Genomic DNA, 20,903 nt, shown 5'->3' on the forward strand with positions numbered 1-20,903 from the left:
CTCAAAAAAACAAACAAACAAAAAAAGGGCAGCCAGGTAAGGCAAAGCTGTACCTGTAGTTGTGATGAGTGGCTTTACAGAGGAAGTAAAGGTGACCCCTCTGCGAGGGACTTATCCCTAAAACTCAAAGCCAAGGCTATGGGAGGCAGAACAGAGGATAAACTTTTTCTGCCTCAGACCAACACAGATTTTGTCTTTTTCTTTCTAGGAAGATAACTGAAGCTCTTCTGTTGAAATATTAAGATCTAATAGTTTTATAAAAATATTCTATTCAAATTCATATTTAGAATTAACATGACAAAATTGTTGGAGCTACTTCTTTGTGTTACTAATGTCTGGTCTTGTCACTCCTATCCTCATATCTCCTGCTCAAATACACACACACACACACACACACACTCCTATCCTCATATCTCCTGCTCAAATACACACACACACACACACACACACACACACACACACACACACACACACACACACACACACACACACACACACACACACACACACACACACACACACACACACACACACACACACACACACACACACACACACACACACACACACACCCTGTTCCCTCCTGCTTTTCCAAGAAGCCTTCTGGATGCAGCCAAACGCAGGCAGCCCATTTCATATAGCTGCCATTCCAGCCTTTTAGGTGATTATTAGAATTATGCTCAATTCTACAATGCCACATGTGTCAAACAGGGAGGAGTAAACCATTTTGTAAACTCTAGAATGCTGTTATTTCATCCTTGCCAAACCCACCAACCTGATCATTAAGAGGAAATGTGAGCTTGAGGAGGAAAGGGGACTAGGAAGAACAGTCCTGGTGCTGTTCCCATAAATTTTAGCTCCTAGGTTTCTAACATCCTATTTTATGAATTCCACATGTAGGAAATTATTTATTCACTGTAATCCAGGCATACTGCTTTTCCACAGCAGCACCAATTAAAATTAGAACGAGAGTTGGTTGCTTCCTGTAGTTTTGCCACTGCTTGCTCTCTGGGATGGATCCTGGAGACAACTGGGGTTCAGGGGAGAGAACAGTGATGAAGTCAATTCGGGATGAATAAAACAGGAGAGGCTCTCTTGCATAACCAGGTTGGGCACATTGTGAAAAAAACTGAAAAGGAAAAGTAAGCTATTTTACAAATTACAAGGTTGCTATTCACTAAACAAGTTCAAGTGATTAATAGAATGTTTCGATGTGTGAGCATTGGAAGTTGAATTTTGGAAATTAAGAGGTAACTGGAGCTGGTCTTCATTTCCCAAAAACATGAGCAGTATGGCCGAGGCATCCGTGTTCTGAGGAAATATTTTTCATTGGCTGAATATAACCATAAGCAGTCAATTTTACTCACTTGAACTCCTCTATGGATTTTTAAACTATATGAGGAACTTAACAAAAATAGAGAATTTCAAAGTTACACCTTTAAAAATGTTTATTTCAATTAGGCTGAGTCTGAGGAAGGAACAAAGGACAGAAAGGGGAGTAAAAGGAAAGAGAGGGAAAGAGGAAGGATGAAGTTCTAGCTCATAGGAAGCAAAGGGAGTATTTGAAGGAAAACACAAACATGAATGTTTGAGTTTTTTCTAACTATAAAATTCTGAGGACAGTTTTAAGAAAAAAAACTATTAACAGTAAAAATTAAAGATATGAAATACAAGTCAAATGCTCAAATAAATATTTCCCAACAACATCTTTTATCCAACACATCTTCATTTCCATTAAGTTGGCTGAAATGTAATGAAAGTTTTACCAGATATAGTATTTCCTTATATCCTTCCATAACGAAGTGTATGTCCCTGGTAACCTGCAGACTCAGACCTACTAGAGGTCTCAAAGAACCTCAAGCCTAGTGGGAAGATAGTTAAAACAAAGTAACCCAAGAACAGAGATTTCTGATAGCCACAAAAATCAGTACTCAGGGTACAGGTTTATTAAGACCTATTGATTCAGTGGTGATTTATAGCAGCTCCATGCTAGGCACCAAGGAGCCTAAGAAATAAACATAATCACAAAAGTTTCTGTCCCAGCACCATGGAGGCTAAAGCAGGAGGATCCTGAGTTTGGAACTCAGCATGGCCTACAGAGTCAGATGCTGTTTCAAAATCACAAAAGTTGCTGGCATGTAGACTTCCTACCTGGGAGGAGGAGGGACATAAAGGAAAGAACATGAATACAGGCTGCTGATGAGGACATATAGATCACAGGATAGATACAAAGTAAGGACATGTAGAATGAATAATCTACATTTTTGAATGCGGTATGACAACTATAGTTGATGTTCGATTGTGTTCAGGATGTTTTCCAAATAAGAGATTTTTAACAACACTTGCCATAAAAAAAATAGAAAGGATTAATTGTGTAAGAAGATGGATGTTAACTTGTTTCACCATTTTATCACCTATATGTAGCTTGTAATGTCTGGTTTTATTTCTTGTATTTAATAAAACTGATTTGTAAGAGAACAAGAGAATAGGGGGTAGGCAACCCCTTCCCTCTTAGAACCAAAAGAAAGCCATCAGGGAAGCAAGCCTTCACAAAATGACAAATCTGTCATGTCTTTCAGAACTGAGTGAAATTAATATTTATTGTTTTAAATCCAAAACAAAATAAAACATGAATATTGTTAAATATAACCTTGCATTTATTGGTTCAGATGACAATTTTTTAAGGGTCTAGAACAGCTCTATGCATGTGAGTGGGTTTGAAAGATATTTCAAAGCCTGTGGAATTGGACCAGAAGCAGAAAAACAAGTAGAAAAACAAGACTTGAATAGGTAGTTTTCTTTCTTTGGGTTTCTATAGAAAATATATCCTAAGACAGGAATCTCAGGTGACCTTGGGGAAATGATGGACAGAAGTGGAGAAGGAAGGGCCATAAACAGGGTTGTTACCACTGCAGGAAACTGGATCACACTCTTAAGAAACCAGAAGTATCATGCACTTCTTCATTACCTCACCCAGAAAGGAGAGCTCCTGTTTGCACATTGGAGCATGGGCAATAAGTTGGGACCTATTAAGACAAAATGCCTGGAATTAGGAATGGGAACTATTTTCAGAAGCAGCATGGTAGCAGTTGGGGAATATTAGAGACTGTGGATCATTTAATTTAATGATGATGAGGTGTATTAAACATTCACACAAAAAATGTAGTCTTCATTTGTGTAGATTAGTGTTGGAAGAAACCTTAAGGAAACAGTCTACTAAAAATTCCATATGAAACATGAGATGCCCAGTGCCAATAATATGTTGTTTTATGGCACGTTAGTTAGCTCAGACCACAGCAAGGAAAAAACTCAAGTCTCTTGACTCTTAGCTCAGAGTTCTCCTTAATGAATCTCATATGAAAGTAATACTTATTCATAGGGACTTGACTAAGCATGAACTTGGATTATCTGTTATCAATAGTTTATTATCTTATTTTCATGGTAAATACCCTTGGATTTTCTGTAATTCTCAAATATAGTTTTTACAGCCATTTTCCACCTTATCTTTCTTACCACAAAAATTTCTCATGTCTCAGAACCTCTTTATATTAATTAGAAAGACCATTATGAATGTTTATTACTTGATTTTATTTGCTTAGCTTCTCCTAGCCGCAGTCTCACTCTGAGATGTGTATGAGGAACTCTGAATCTCAAAATGTTCAGGTTGACCCATTGTAACAATGAGATGTACAAGACACTATGTTGAAAACAAACTTTACAACTTGAGGTAGGTGGGGTGGATGGAGGAGTTGGGGAAGTGGGGAGGGAAAGGATGGTAGGGGAAAAACAAAGGAGGAGGTAACAATGCTCAATAGGAAATGTACTTATTACGTTACTCATGTAACTGTAACCCCTCTGTACAGTATTTTTACAACAAAAAACATAAAAATGTTCAACATTATTTATAAAAGGAAAATACTGGAAATGACCAAACCACATGTTTATAGGAAAAAGAACCAAATAAATGGCATCCAGAAAACAGAATAAAATATACCAACTCAGAATGATTTATAGCTATATATATCACTAGAAATAGTGGCTTCAAACTATAATGTTGACTGAAGAGAGGCAAAGAAATACAGTCCATAAGACATGATTTATATACATGGGGCTGTGAGGTATATGGTTTAGGGACAGAAAGATAAAAATGTAAGAACAGAGTCTAGAAAGATGTGCATTTAGCTCTTAGGCATAATGGTTGATCACTTCTCTTGTATAAAATACACAGGAGCTACAAAACCAAGATGTTAAATTTTTTTTAAATTGCCAGTGGCAGATCCATAAATATTTGTTTTTTTTTCTCAGAAGTTTTCTGAGTCTTACCATTTTTTAGGTTAAATTACAAAGCTTCCTAAATAGCATTATCAACTTTAATAGAAAGAAATCCAAGAGAAATAATAGTATCAGTAAAGTGAACTCATATATAAGCAAATCTTCAGGTTCATGCCTAAGAATGAGATACAACTTGCTTCCAAACGCAAAACTATGGAGAACTGCCTGAATCAATCCTCACTACCCTTGCAAGCTGTGATACTTCAGGAATACCTCTTTGTGACTAATTTTCCTTTTGTCTCAGAGGCAGTAACAGTACCTATCATCAATTGTACTTTTGATGGAAACAGGTAATAATACAGCTTACTCTAGAAAAGGGCCTACCATATCCACATCAACAGAATTTGGTGACCTGCAGAAATGATTACTATGCTTTGCCAAGACTCTCTCAGACTTTTTCTTGAAAGAATGTTTTTCCTTTTAGTAGCACTATCCTTGACACACATATATGATTGTTGTATGAGAAGAAGATTGCAGGCTCTCATCTGAAGCGAGTCTTGCTTTGCAGTCTATAATACTAATGAATTGGAACAGCGAAGTTCCTATTCATTCATTTAAGTAAAATGTTTAAACCTCATTATAATGTAATATACTGTGCAGTGCAATTTAGCACAAGGGCCCCAGCTAGAAGGATTTAATTACTAAACTTCTAAGAGGACATTTCAGTCACAAGGCATCACCTATGAGACAATCTTGAAGGACAGAGTTGTCAACAGTGTCCAAAAACATTTCTTAGAAATATAAAAGGAGAAAGGCTTACATAAAAAATTATAGAAATGAACAAGAAATGGAAACAAGGTATTTTTTGCTTTTTGCTGATTTTATTTTCTGTACTTTTTTTTGTAAGTTTATCTGTTTTGCAAGGATAAAGGGATACACAGAAAGGGTGAGAGAGAAAAAGAGTGAACAAATGAATCAGTGATGCTCACTAGGCACTATGCTGGAAATTAACTATATAAGTTGAGGGTGGGGATGAGAGGGAAAAACTGGAAGAGAGAGAGTAAGGAGTAACACTGTTCAAAACAAAAGGTACTCATTACCTGACTTATGTAACTAACCCCTATGCACATCACCTTTACGATAAAAATAGAGATATATATTTAAAAAGCAATAATATAAAAACCATTCAAGACCTTAAAAAGCCTTCCATGTACACTTGTCATGATATAACAAATCTAAGAGAAAGTGGATGGTCATATAAGCTGTTTATTTGAATTATTGGAAAGTCCTATGGAGAAGGTATCTATAGAGTTTGGATAGATACTAGTATCTATATGTAGTCTATGGATACTAGTAACAAAAAAATACAAAAGGCAACAAAGAAAGCTGAGTACTCTATGGCCAAAGAACTCATCTGTGTGCTGCTAAGGACATTGATTCTCACTTATATTTTACACATTTTAAAATATCTGAATTCCAACATAATTTCTGTTCATTTTTTAACTGGAGGATTCATGGCCACAGATATTCCCTCACAGATGGTAAGGAAGAAAGTTTGCCATGTTACACAACCTACTTTCATAATTGGAAGCACACTCAAGTTTAAGAGAGCTAGGTCATCCAATGGTGAGTAATCCCTATCTCCAGGAGGAAAGAATTGGCTCAGGTGAGCAAGCTCAGTGTTCTATCTCAAGCACTACCAGTTGCTGTTTTGAACGTTCAGTGAATGTATTTGGTATGTAGATGATCACTTGTCAGAGCCACAAATCAGCAAAAAAAAAAAAAAAAAGGTACCAACATTCACAGAGGAAAATGTATTTTATTTCTGTAAGCAATTTAGTTCACCTATTTAAATGTATTTTGTATGACAGCTAGAATGGCATTAAATAATTACATAAAGCATGAATCCCATTTGCCCCCAAAGTAGTGAGCAAGGATTTTGACTAATACCTCCCTCCCTCTCTCTTTCATACAGACAGACACAGTCACACATACACATACATCCTGCTCATGGTTTAATTGTAAAAGAACAAGCCTATTCATGTCAAAATACAATTGACTACCAGGGTAACTTCACTTAGGGAAGTTTAGTTTTATCTTATGATATAAAATTGTGATCTAAAAGATTATTTATATATTCCAAATAGTTCTATAAAATTCTGTTTTTATTTTTATAAAACTCAATGCAACAACACTTCAGAAAAATTAATAACTAAGATACTTACAAGAGTAGAATATGCTAAAGATGAGGTTTTCACAAATTAGAGTGTATACACGCGTACACATTCACCACGGTTAAAATTCATCTCTCAAAAATATCCATCTTGTTTTTTTGTTTGCACACAAAATGATATAAACTTCAACTTCCAGATTTCATGTTTTGTGGTAGAACTGGCCATTGTAGAAAAGATTTTTTTTTCATATTGGTATAGGAATAATATGCTTAGGATGTTATTTGGCAAAAAAATGCAGTTTAAGTTGTGAAGTTGATAGCATTGTTTGTATTAAAAGGAGATTTTATTTTTTGTCAAATTAATATTCCTTAACCACTACTGTACTTCTTCCTTTTATGCTCCAGTAACAATTAACTTTGAGGGTCTTTAAAAAGGGAGATGGCCCAGCCTGCTCTGATGGAAAATAGATTTCTCATGCTGCTGCAAGGCCTCTAGTACCTCGTTTGTGAAGAACAAGTTGTAAAGCTTTATTATTTCCCATAAAGTCTGAACAGTTTGAATACATAGAAAACACACATCAATATTTCCCTTTTTAGCACATTTATGGCATGTCAGTTGCAATCACCTAGGCTTGTAGTCTCAATCGGGAAAAGTGGTCATAATACAATTCGCACCTATAAAATGCTCACTTTGTTTTGATAAAGTTTAACAATAAATTGAGCTTGGAAATCATGTTTGAAGATAGGCTCTCTATATAAATTGGGAAAGACCTCACTATTAAACCACTGTTTTTTTTCAGTTAGACAGGTCAGGACTTAGCCCCTCAGTCACTGAAGTTCTTTATACTCCTTTTTCTCTTGCTTGATTCCAGCCTGACACTACTGCTTAAACCATGAAGTTTAAAACATAGGAAAAAGAGTAAAGATGTGCTGTACACCTGTAACATTCTTAGTAGTTATGCCAAATATCCAATACAGGCTTGGCATTCCTATACATCCATGTTTTTTTCTGGCTTTATTGTAATAGCTAAGTTACTAATAAGCAAAGTAGAGAACTAAATTACCCTTAAGCTAGTTATTTCAGTAAGTCAATAATTATGAACAAAGTTTCCTACATACAAAGTTCCTACATTTGTTCACTCACAAATGGTTCTGATTATTGTTTTAGTATATGGTGAATCAATATTAATAGAAGTCTTTGCTTTCATGAAGATTATGTGGAAGAGACAAACATTCAAAAAAAGGAAACAACCAAAGCAAACACACAAAAAACAATAAGCACACAAAATAACCTCCAATGATAAGGGCTATGATGTAAACTAAAGCAAGAAAGAGAACAGGTAGAATTGTAGATCAGAATAACCTTACTCAAAAATAGTTAACATTGCATAGCATTCACTTGGCACGTTGAGCAATGCCCTGAATGCTAGAAAAACATGAATTCGTTAAATCTGCACCAATTATGGGAAGACAAGATGACTTTCCATGTGACAAAATGGAGGCACAGAGAAGTAAATAACCTGCCCAAATCCAGTGCCTAAATTTGAGACCACCGTGTTAAGACTCCAAAATCTATTCTTAACGGTGTTATACAGTATGACTATATATTCCTCCTCTGAATGATTTCAAAAGGAGGAGGATGTCATTCAAGGTCAGCATCACCAGACTTTTTCACTTTGAGATTTTCCAAATAAAATCTTCATGGAAGAGATGAAAGAACTGAAGACTTGGAATCTCACAATGTAGATTCCTGGAAAGATTTCATCACGTTAAGTATGAATGATCTTGAACAAGTCACTTAATTTAGTACCATGAGTGTGAAGTCCTCATTTCTTTTGCAAAACATTCAATTAAAAAATAATATAAAGCACATGATTCCTAGCAGAGACTCAATCAGTGTTTTCAGAAAGAATGAAATGTTTACCTCTTATGGAAAGAGGAGAAGAAAGGGGAAGAAAGAGAAAGAAAGAGGAAGAGAAGGGAAGAGAAGGAAAAAGAAGGGAAGAGAGGGGGAGTGAGGGGAAGAGAGATATTAAATGCAAGATACACAATTTTAAAGAATAGGATGAAAATCTTTGCCCCATTCTTTTTTTTATTGTGCACAGTAGAAATTGGTTTCAGTTGCTAAAAGAGTAACTTCTAAATTTCTTTCTAGTCTAAATATATTGCAAGAATTTTAACAAAAGCTCCATTGTCCCTAAATGTATAACCTGAAGGATAGTGATGAATAAAACATTGCTAATTTACCATGATGAACAATAAATAGAAACATCTCACAAAGGGGCTTTAAAATATTGATTCCTTATTTCATAGTGGTGTGGCAGGAGAAAATATCAAGATAGTCATGCACAATAGGATGGTATTTGGACTGTGTTATTAATGTATTTGAGATAACAGTTTTGGTGCCCATGACAACCAGTTAATTTGGTATAAGGAGAAACACTGCTGTCACAGACAAGACTATGTAAGGTTAGAAATATTGACTCCCACATGAGAATGTAGTTCCCTAAAATTTGCCTCCTTCCATGTATATACCTATTTGGACTGATGAATTCCTGTCATTCTTAAGAATTTTTGTACAGTTTTGTACAGTTTATCTGTCTTCATAATTCTTATCTACCCACCTTTACAGACAGTGACGATTATTAAAAGCCAATAACCAAGGTGATTTGTGGTCTGTACCAGTACTGAAACTTCAACTTAGGGACTTATACTCTCACTTGGCCTCTTCATTCAAGGATGGTGCTCTACCACTTCTGGCTCTATGGGGATTAATTGAAGGTAAGAGTTTCATGGACTTTTCCATCTGGAGTCTCATGGATTTTTCTGCTTGTGCTGGCTTCAAACTGAAATCCTAAGAGCTCAGCCTCCTGAGTAGCTAGAACTATGAGCATGAGCCACAAGCAACTGGCTTGAGGTAAGTTTATGTCATTGGAGAGTGTAAATAGTGTAATTCTTTAGAAAGAATAAGTCAAAGCCCAACAAAATAAGTACCAGAAAGTACTTATAGGTACAAGATAGTAAAATGAGACCAAGGGTAGAGGGATAAAATAATGAAGGCAGAAGGGAAGGGAGAATGCAGGCAAGAATTCACTGGCTAAACCACAGAATTGAGTGAAATAAGGGAAGAGGTGGGTCGATAGGAGGTTTTGAAGTGATGACAGAGATCAAGATGCATTGTACATACAAACTGCTTAGTTAAATGGCAAAAATTCAATATACAACCTAAAATTAAGATAGGAAAAAGAGTGGGTTGGGAGGGGTGGGTGAGAATGTTGAAAGCGGTGACATTGATCAAGAGGTACTGTATTCATAAACTGCTTTGGTGAAAGGAAACTCTTTTGTACAACAACTTAAAGATAATAAAAATTTTCACAAAAGAAGCAATAGGAAATATTTTGGACATACAGAGGAGGAAGGCCTGATTCTATCAGCCTGTCCAGCACAGTGATTAGTTTTCTTCTCCTCCTCCTCCTCCATACTGCTCCTCTAGTACAAATGGATTGCTGGAGAAATCCTAAAACTTGCTATTACATCAAACCACTTCCAAATTCAAACCCTCCCAGATTGCTTTCTCAAATAGTTCCAAAATATGAAATTTTCTGAATTCCACATTCATAAAAAAATAGTTCAATACAGTAGAAAATTTCTATTCAGCATAATTGGAATAGAATACATGAAAGATGAAGCATATGTGTATATGATACACTGTAGCTGATATAGGAATAAAATTAAAGCATCAAGAAAATCAACCAGCCATCCCAGGAAAGACAGTAGTTTGGCCTCACATGCTTTGATGTAAGCAAGCAACGCTGAGCATCTGTGAAGAGAAGGGATTTCCACAATATCCCTTTGCGCTGCATAAACCTTCAAAGACATAAGTGAACTCCAAATACAATACAGATAACAATTTGAAAGAGAACTTGCAAAAATACAGTTAAGGCTTTTTCCGATGATCTTCACTAAGCAGAATAAACACAAAGGGGGAATAAATCTTTCCTCAAAATGTCACAGGTAGGAAGAGAAAATCTTTGCAAGGCCTGTGAAAATTATAAGGATTTCACAAATAGCATGTGATTAGGAATAGAGCAAACTCAAGGTAGTTCTGAGAAATGAAGGAGCTACTGGGAACATACAAATAGTACAGCAAACAGATTGAGAAGGGCAAGGCTACAAATGTCAACAAGAGAGTTACTCTGCTTGACTTAGCTTGAAGTGTTCAACACAGCATAGCATTCCCCACCTCCCAATGAAAACAGCAATTCCTATCAGTAAAAGATCAGGTGAGTGGCAGGTAGAAAGGCTAAAAATTACTTAAGGAATAGCAAGGTAAATATTAATACCCAGTTGTGTGTTTTGACTCATATTGCTTTCCTCACAATGCTGCTTTGAAAAATTTTATTGTGAAGGTGATATATAGAGGGGTTAGTTACATAAGGAAAGTAGTGTTTACATTTCTTGTCTAACTTGTTACTGCTTCCCTCATTTTTCTCCCTCTTTCCCTCCCTCCCAATCCCCGCCACCCAAGGTGTCCAACATGTTGTCTTGTGAGTACCCCTTTGTCCTTTGTCTCACCATTTTGTTGTTCCCCTTCCCTTCCCTAACAATGCTTTTACTAAGTAGGATTTTGTGTTCCCTTTGACACTCTCTTTCATCCTCTCTCATTTGCATTTGTAAGTTTTTTACCTACTGTACTGACTATGACAGAGGTGTGGTAAGGGGATAAGGCTACAGTTATTGAATTTAAGAGCGTTGACTAGACGGTAGCATTACCTTATGTTGTATTCCACTTTTGCTTTTTGTGTTAGGCTTTCCCTTAGCCAGATATATTACACACTAAAGAAATAGGATATTCGCAACTTTCTCAATGAACTTCTTACTCTTCCTTGGCCATAGTTGCTGTATTACTCATTTATTACTTGACATGCAAATGTAATCTCTCAGTTGTAGCAAGTCAGCCACACATAGAGTGGTGTCTCTTGCATACTGCTACAGTCAGCGGGGACTTCAGACATCTGAAAGCTTCACGAAGACAGGAGGGTATACTCTCAACCTTATGTAGATGTCTGTTGGTTGACTTCAGAGGTCCATGCCTGAGCTCCTCAAAGCATAGTAGCTTCTTTGTTCCTCCAAGCTGTCTCATGACATGGCTTCACCCAGAGAGAATGGTTAGTAAGGTTATATGGTAACTCTCAATAGATTGAGCTCCAAAACCTAGGAATGTGAACCTACAGTATTCAGAAAAGAGTTAAGGATGTCAAGCCTTTTTAGACAAAGAGAGAGACATGGAAGTTGTCATGTGATAAGGAAGTAGAAGTTAGAGGTATGTTGCCAAACAACAAGAAATACCTAGAACCAACAGAAATATGTCTCTAGGTTTCCCTAGAGCCTTCAAGAATATGGCCATGATAATACCTTGAGTTTTGTCTTCTGCCTCCATAACCAGAGAGAGAAAAACTTTCTGCCATTTAAGTCATTAAGTTTAGTCACTTGTTAGAGCAGACATGTGACACTAATACAGAATAATTCTGAAGACAGCAAGCAGAGAGAGCGAGCACTACAGATGAAAGCCAGGGTCAATTCTAACCTAATCTCTTCAATTTCCATTATTCTGACTATTCATGTTCATTTCACTAGAAGCAAGTCATTGTGCTCAAGTCATGTCCAGGAGAGGGAAATTAAGTTCTATCTCTCCAGGGGACAAATGTCAAGACATTTTTTGGGAAATTATCTTCAAGGCCAATGAAGTTGCTATCTAAAAATCCTGAAATGACTCTGTACTGTCTCTTTTCTCTGAAGCTACTAGAAAGCAGAAGCAAATGTCTGAGTTTTAAGGATATTAAGAGGATTTTTTTCCTTTATCTTTTATTGTGAAAATACCATACAGAGGGGTTACAATTACATGGGCAAGGTAATGATAACACTTCTTATCAAGCATTGTTGCCTCCTCCTTTTAAGAGGATTTTTATTACTGTACTTCTTACATGTGACTTCCATATTTCCTTGAACAGCAAGTCACTGATGCCCATATTCTAATATACTAATAATGTCATAACCCTCACTGCTGGTTCTATAATTTGTATGAAACACACACTTTGCAATAACTAGTATATGTCTGAGTCAAGCAGAAAAGGTCAGATAAGTTGATGCTACGGGAATTAACCCCAAGATAAGTATTCAAATTTTTTTGTTTTTTTTTCCTTTCATGCAATTATTTCTAACATATTTATAAGATGATTTCTTTGTTGCTTTGTATGTCCCTCCCCCATAGTATAACCCATGCTTTCACTGTATTTGATATCGGCATAATTTGTGGAGGGGAAGGGAAAAAACAAATCGTTTAACTAGGGATACAGGTGGATCCATTGCAACAATGAGATGTACAAGTCGTTATGTCGAAAAACGAACTTTACAACTTTGGTGTGGGGGTGGGGAGTATGGGGGTGAGGGGGGAGTATGGGAAGGGATGGGAAGGAGAAACAAAAAGGAGGCAACAATGCTTGATAAGAAATGTACTCGTTATCTTGCCCATATAATTATAACTCCTCTGTACGGTATTCTCACAATAAAAAAAATTTTTTTTTAAGTGCCAGATAAGGTAACAAACTATTTTCTTCAATAGTTCACATATCTCATGATCTTTTTTAATAATTAAATTACCACAATATATTTATAAGGTTAGGATGAACAAAGGGACTAAGACAGACATATCTTTTAACAGAAAGGCCATGACACCATGGCAAGACACCAAGGCTCTATTCTTGAATCTGTTCCTTAGCGCATGATTCTGGGCTTCAGTTTTACTTTTTTTTTTTTTTAGTTTTACTCTTTTATTTTAATTTTATTGTCAAGGTGATGTACAGAGGGGTTACAGTTACATAAGTGCAGTAGTAAGTACATTTCTTGTCTAACTTGTTACTCCCTCCCCTCATTTTTCTCCCTTTCCCTCCTCCCTTCCTATCCCCCCACCAAGTCGTAAACATGCACAAGACAATATGTTGGAAACGATCAGTTTTTCTTTTCAGTTTTTGAAGGGCTTGAACTCAGGGCCTCATGCTCTTAGTTGGCTTTTTTACTTTAGGCTGGCACAGGACTCTACCACTTGACCCATGCCTCCACTTCCAACTTTCTGCTAGTTAATTAGAGATAAGAGTTTAACGGACCTTTCTACCCAGGCTAGCTCCAACCCTGAATCCTCAGTTACCTGCATCTTGAGTAGTTCAGATTACATACATGAGCCACCATTACCTGCCTTCAACTTTTCTATTCTTTAAAATTATGATGTCAGATTAGGTAAATCAACTCTGCTGGGAGCTGGTGGCTCATGTTTGTCATCCTACCTACTCAGGAGAGTGAGATCTAGGTAGCCTGGGCAGGAAAAGTTCATGAGACCCTTATCTCTAATTAACCACCAGAAAACTGGAAGTGGAACTGTAGTTCAGAATGGTAGAACACTAGCCGTCTAGCCTTCTAGTTCAAGGATATCTCCCAAGCACTGAGTTCAAGCACTACAAACAAACAAACAAACAAAAATCCCAAAATCCTATCAACGCTATCAGCCACAAAGTGCTTTTATTACCTCCAAACCTAGAAAAAAAAAACCATATATATGCCAGAACTAAAATAGAGGAACAAGTAGAAAATGCATGGACTATCTTCACTCTAGACATTAAATAAGATTATTTTTTATAGATGATTTTTTATTTTAAAGGAAAAATTCAATTACTCTGCCTATAACAATTTTCTTCTAAGTAGCAACATGGCTCTCATGTCAATGATCATATCTTCAGGAAGGCCTTTCCTGACCACCTTGGGAAAGTAGTTTCCTTCATTTGTTCTCCCTTCTACTATCATACTTTATTTTCCTCAGTCTTTGACATTACCTGAGATTTTTATGTCAATGTGTTTATTAGCTACATCTATTTGATACAGTCTAAGTTCTAAGAGGATGGAGACCTTGTCTTCTTCACTATGGATAGTCTTCTACTTACTAAAAGAACATTCCATATTCTAGAAGAGCACTCTTGTGAAATAAAGTATGCCAGATTTTGACAACTAATAGAACCATATACCTCTATGTCTTGCAGTATTAAAAAAGGAGTTCTGCATATATATGTTTAACAGACCCCGCTGACTTAAATTATAGCTTCCTCCAAATAATCATAGACAAGGAAAGTTATGCACAGAAATCAAAGGATTTTAAAAAAACAATTAGGATATCCTAAATTCAGTACCTCTCGTTAGGTCTTCTACATTGATGCTTAGAGTTCTGGATACAGAATCTACACAAGTGTAGAACCTGATTCTATTAGTATTTCAACTGGAAACTTCTCTAATCACAAAGTGCTATAACATTTAATATTTGGAATTAGTGATTCAATGCTGGAATAAGTACCTTTTACATGTTCTGTGCTGCCTACTTTTTAATCAAGTCATCTATGTTAGTGGCAGCTCAAGACTATGATAACACAGGTGGAAAAGTCTCCATTTCACTCAGCACTCACTACTTTAAAGAATGTACACTGCTGTCTCTGCATATTAACCACCACAGCCTTCAGATTAACCTTTTCTGGTTGCTTGTTCCTGACCTCCAAGCATCTCAAATTATTCAAAGCCATTCTGATAGCTCTAATTTATGAGAATACCTTCACATTTTCATCTCTTCAATCCTGAAAAATGATTATCCCTGAACAACAGTGGCTCTCTTTTTAATCTTAGCTGATAACTCTGATTAAACATGTCCACAGGCTGATTACCCCCACCGTGGTTAACACCAGTGCTAACTACTTATTTCACAGTGGGAATTGCCTTCAAGAACCCATTTACATTATTACCCAGAATTGATTTACAGTGTTATTTCCCATTGATCATATAGGAAAAAGAAGGTATAGACAATGCCTTCTAAAAGCCAGCTGAAGACAGCAAATCATTTAAGCAAGGCATAGCCATTGTTCTACACACTGTCAGTAAGATCACAATACAAATATTTGTTGTTTTGAAACAGATTTCTTTCAAAAGATGCTGTTTAGTGTTAGCATATGTTATCACCAAGTTGTGCAGGGTAGCATCTACATTATCACAATGTGTAAACATAAAAAGACAAAAGTAAGGTATACACATGTATGTGTAGCGGGTGGAAAAATTAAACAAAAACTTCCCTGTACCTTTCTAACACTGCTAAACTCTGAGCAAGAAGGATAACAGATGCTGAGAGCAGATGCAAAACTAGAGATTCTGATTTTTTGGAATCTTCAGTATTTCCTGGGTCAATTTCCTACAGCAGAACCCAATGACAAACAAGAGGAAGGGAAAACAATGCTGTTGATAATCCTTACAGTAAAATGGTGTCAAGAGACAACTCTTGTGTGTGGTGCTATGTCAGATGTTAAGGATCTCAAGTGAATGAGACTGATATGCCTGTGCTCCAGAAACCCTTACTCTGAGAGACAAGAAAGAAACAACTGCAAATACAGTTTTAAATGCCATTAATTGTGAAAAACACTACAAAGGAAAAGACCATATTAGAGTTCTCTTCCAAGAAAGCCCTAGACTATCACCCAAAAGAAAGCTTGTATTGCATAGAGAAAAGGCTGGACATCAAAGAATTGCTGCCCCAAATCTCATTCCTCTCCAGGACAATGGTACTCATATTTCAGCAGTCTACTAGAGAGCTTGCTGGTTTGAATCTGGCCAAGGTGTGGCATGAAAATGTGCATCTCTATCAAGGTCCCAGGTGATGCTGCCTCTGTCTCTGTTGGTACTCTTCCAAGGCCACTTTGAGACCTGCTGCTCTGGATTTTTTTTAATCACCTTTCTTTTACTGATCTCCTATCACGAAGATCACTAAAAGGATAAAATGTATGAAACTGTTTAATCTATGTGAAAGGTGTAGTAATTACAGAGAAATGGATTCAAGTAGAAACTAAATTCTTAAAGCACTTAAGGAAAAATGAACCAACCACAGTTGATTTTTAGAATGAACAATACTATCCTTTTACAAGGAAGATGATTTTATACTCTTCAAAAGCCATTTGTCTCTTTAAATAATATAAGGTATTTAATTATGGAATGGGCTCATGAGAGCCCTCAGGTCATCATCAAAGCCTGGCAGAGTCATACTCTTAGCAGCATGCCTACTCCACAGTGTTCCCAATCAGACACCTGCTGAGAAAGCCCAGGATGGCCAAAATCAGGTCATCTTGGAAGAGGACTAACTCAGAACCATCTTATGAGCTACCTACTCCAGAAACCTAATTTCCTCAGGCCTGCAGGCTCCCTTTCAGCACATTAGATAACCCCACTGGCAGAAGCAAGGAAGAAAGATTTATTGCTTAATACTCCAGTGTTTTAAACTAATTCTCTCTTCAGAGACGACTTATTCACTTCCCTGTTCTGGCTCTATTGAGAAAAATGATTGTTTTTTTCCCAGATTTTTTTTCCCAAGGTGTAATTATTTGAAAGATTTGAAGAAGTCGAGCTTAGCTTTCCAACGTGGTATTTTCTTGAGGCAAAAGAAGCAAAACACCTTCTATCACGTATTCCAAGGAAATGATAGCACATCTTTAGGCCTATGTTTGATATTTGTGATCTCAAAAAGTTACATGCATTTAATAAAATACAATAAATATGAACTCACTTTGAATTTTACTTGCTTTCTTTTTAAAATATTAAAAATTGCTCCAGAGTAGACACTGACATTTTTTTTTCTTTAAAGGCCCAGATAGAATGTGTGTCAGGTTCTGTAGCCATAGAATTCCTGTAGCTGTTACTCAATTTGCTCACATATGAAATAAATCATAGACTTTATGTAAACAAATATCCATGACTATATTCCTATATAAATTAACAAAAATAGGCATCATACCTGGCTAGTACTTATGTGACTGACTAGCTACCTAGTTCAGGAATCCTCGGCCATGCTATGAGTCTTATATTGATTTAGTCTGGTATCAGGAGCAACAGATTTAACCTTTCTGTATTTGAATTTCTCTTTGGGCTGGAAAAAGTATCATTACTTGTCATGCACTTCCTCACAGCAATTTCAAAAGGACTGATGAGCTGGTGTTTCAAAGTACTATGATTTCTTGATGAAGGGCACAAGAGGAGTACTAATTATTATCAACAGCGCTTTTTAAGCTACTATCATCTGATCATTATTGCACCTGGAAATAGAATGGAACTTCTGATTCATACCACTCATTCAAACAGATTATGCCATGGTCTCTCACCCTAGAGATTCTCTTCAAATGATTAATGTAAAACTGAGTTGCATGCTATTACCTTTGAACAACTATGCGGAATAAAAACAGATTCCAACATTTTATATACACAGAATTTTTTCTATTTAACATGGATGATTGTTAATCTCTAAAGCCTAACATATTCTAAAGAAAAGACATATGAACTATGCTGGAAAACCATCAAGTAAACTGAACATGGTGTCATTATTTCTCTTTTCTTCTTTATGAAGAGTAAATTTGTTAGAAGACTTTAGAACTGCATAAGTGTTAAAGTATATTTTTACAACTATCCATTAAAATATAATGAATAATTGAGACTAATGTAATCATTTATAGAGACATCAGTGCAATGGCTTTTCTCTTACATCTTACCCAACACCAGTTATAAACAAGTTTGTCACTTTCCACAATTAATTGGCAGTTATTTCTCTAGTAATAAAGTATTATTGATTAGATACAAAAAAGAAAGGGGAAGTAAAAAGTTTGCATAAATAATATACATAAAATGATAAAACTACATATAAATTTATATATATTAGACAAATACACACACATATATATTCATACACAGTTTGGCAAGGTTAACACCTTAGCGAAGGGTATGAAGTACTTAAGGAAGTTGGCCACATACTGGGTCACCTAGACATATAGAATAGAATTCTAGGCAAAGGAATGTCAATCTAAAGGTTTTAAGGATCATGCATCAATCTTTGTAGTTTTTTTAAAATAAGTTTTTTATTGTGAAAATACTATACATAGGAATTACAATTATATGAGCAAGGTAATGAGTACATTTCTTATCAGGCACTGTTGCCTCCTCTTTTGGTTTTACCCTACCAACCCTTCCCTCCCATCTCCACAACTACACTCCCCAATCCCTGCCTAAATTGTAAAGTTCGTTTTTCGACATAGCATCTTGTACATCTCATTTTTACAAGGGGTCAACCTGTATCCCTATTTAAACATTTTGTTTTTTCATTCCCCTCCACAAATTATACCAACATCAAATACAGTGAAAATAGGGGTTATACCGTGGGGGAGGGACATACAAAGTAACAAAAAAATCACGTGGTACCTTATAAATATGTTAGAAACAATAGCAAGAAAAAAAACCACTTGTGTCCTTTTCTTGGGGTTCATTTCACTTAACATCATCTTATCTGATCTTTTCTGCATGTCTCAGACATATACTAATTATTGTAAATAAGAGAAACCATAGGACCTATGTTTCTTTGGGCCTGGCTTACTTCACTTCATATAATTTTTTCCAAGTCTTTCCATTTCCTAACAAATGGGCAATGTCATTCTTTCTGATGGAGGCATAGAATTCCATTGTGTATATATACCACATTTTCTTGATCCATTCATCTACTGAGGGGCATCTGGGTTGGTTCCATATCTTAGCTATGGTAAATAAGGCTGCAATAAACATAGTTGTGCTGGTAGCATTAGTATGGTCTTGTTTGTGATCATTTAGGTAAATGCCCAAAAGTGGGCTTGCTGGGTCATAGGGGAGCTCTATGTGGAGTCTTCTGAGGAAACTCCATACTGCTTTCCAAAGTGGTTGAACAAATTTACACTCCCACAAACAATGCAGTAAGGTTCCCTTCTGTCCACATCCCCTCCAGCATCTGTTGTTACTAGATTTCATGATTATAGCTGTTCTAATTGGGGTGAGGTGGAATCCCAATGTTGCTTTGATTTGAATTTCTTTTATGACTAGAGTGGTTGAGCATTTCTTCATGTGCCTATTGGCTATTCTTATTTCCTATTCAGAGAAGTCTCTCTTTAAGTCTTTAGCCCACTTATTTATCAGGCAGTTGTTCCTTTGAGGATTTATTGTTGGGGATTTAGTTTTTTGAGTTCTAAGTATATTTTAGATGTGAGACCCTTGTCCGTTGGATGGCTAGTGAAGTTCTCCCAATCCATGGGCTTTCTATTGATCTTGCTAGCTATGTCCTTTGCCATGCAGAAGCTCTGCAGTTTCATGAAATCCCATTTGTCCAGACTTTCTTTGATTTGTTGTGTTTCTGGGTCTTTATTAAGAAAATGTTGGTCTGTGCCAACATTTCTCCTGTTCCTTCCTATAATGTTTTCAGGGTGTCTACTTTGACTTTGAGGTCTTTGATCCATTTAGGGTTGGTGCAGGGAGATATATAAGGATCTTGCTTTAGTTTTCTACATGTAGTTAACCAATTTTGCCAGCACCATTTACTGAAGAAGCTGTCTTTCTTCCATTCTTTTTTTTTAGCTCCCTTATTGAAGATTAGGTGGCTATAGGTCTGTGGGTTCATTTCTGGGTTTTCAGTTCTATTCCATTGCTCCTGAGGTCTGTTTTTGTGCCAGTACCAAGCTGTTTTGATTACTATAGTTTAATAGTAGAGTTTGAAATTTGGTATTGATATTACTCCAGCACTGTTGTTTCTGTTGAGGATCATTTTTGCTATTCAGGGTCTTTTCTTGTTCCATATGAATTTTTGGGTTGCTTCTTCTATTTCCTTGAAGAATGAGGTTGGAATATTGATAGGTATTACATTGAATTTGTAGATAGCCTTGGGAAGTTTTGCCATTCTCACAATGTTGATCCTCCAATCCAGGAGGATGGGAGGTTTTTCTACTTCTTAAGTTCTGCTTTGATTTCCTTTTTCAGGTTTTTAAAGTTTTCATCATAGAAGTCCTTCACTTCTTTAGTTAATTCCTAGGTATTGTATTTTTTGTGGGGCTATTATGAATGGAGTTGCTTTCCTGATTTCAGCCATGCTCTTCTTATTATTGCCATACAGAAAAGTCACTGACTTTTGAGGGTTAATTTTATACCCTGCTACTTTGCCAAAGTTTTCAATCAGCTTGAGTAATTTGGGAGTGGAGTCCATGAGATTCTTTAAATAAAAGATCATGTCATCTGCAAAGAAGGAGAGTTTTACTTCATCTTTCCCCATTTGGATCCCTTTTATGTTTGCATCTTGTCTTATTGCTGTGGCTAGGCATTCTAATAGTAAATTGAAGAGAAGTGGAGAGAGTAGACATCCTTTTCTCACTCCTGAGTTTAGAGGAAATGGCTTACAGCATTAAGTATAATGCTAGCTGCAGGTTTGTCATATATAACCTTTATTGTATTGAGGAATGTTCCATGGATTCCTAATTATTCCAGAGTCTTCATCATAAAGGGGTGTTGGATCTTGTCAAATGCTTTTTCTGCATCTTTTGAGATAACCATG

At 36.2% G+C, this 20,903-nt stretch overlaps 1 protein-coding gene across 4 annotated transcripts in view; it reads right to left on the reverse strand.

The window, feature by feature from the left end:
• Macrod2 (mono-ADP ribosylhydrolase 2) overlaps window positions 1-20,903 on the reverse strand; it is a 1,801,573-nt gene that overhangs the window by 1,213,416 nt on the left and 567,254 nt on the right. The window lies entirely within an intron of this gene.

This window comes from Dipodomys merriami, unplaced genomic scaffold (genome assembly GCF_024711535.1).
Source record: "Dipodomys merriami isolate MVZ:Mamm:240054 unplaced genomic scaffold, mDipMer1.0.p SCAF_7, whole genome shotgun sequence".
Classification (NCBI taxonomy): Eukaryota; Metazoa; Chordata; class Mammalia; order Rodentia; family Heteromyidae; genus Dipodomys; species Dipodomys merriami.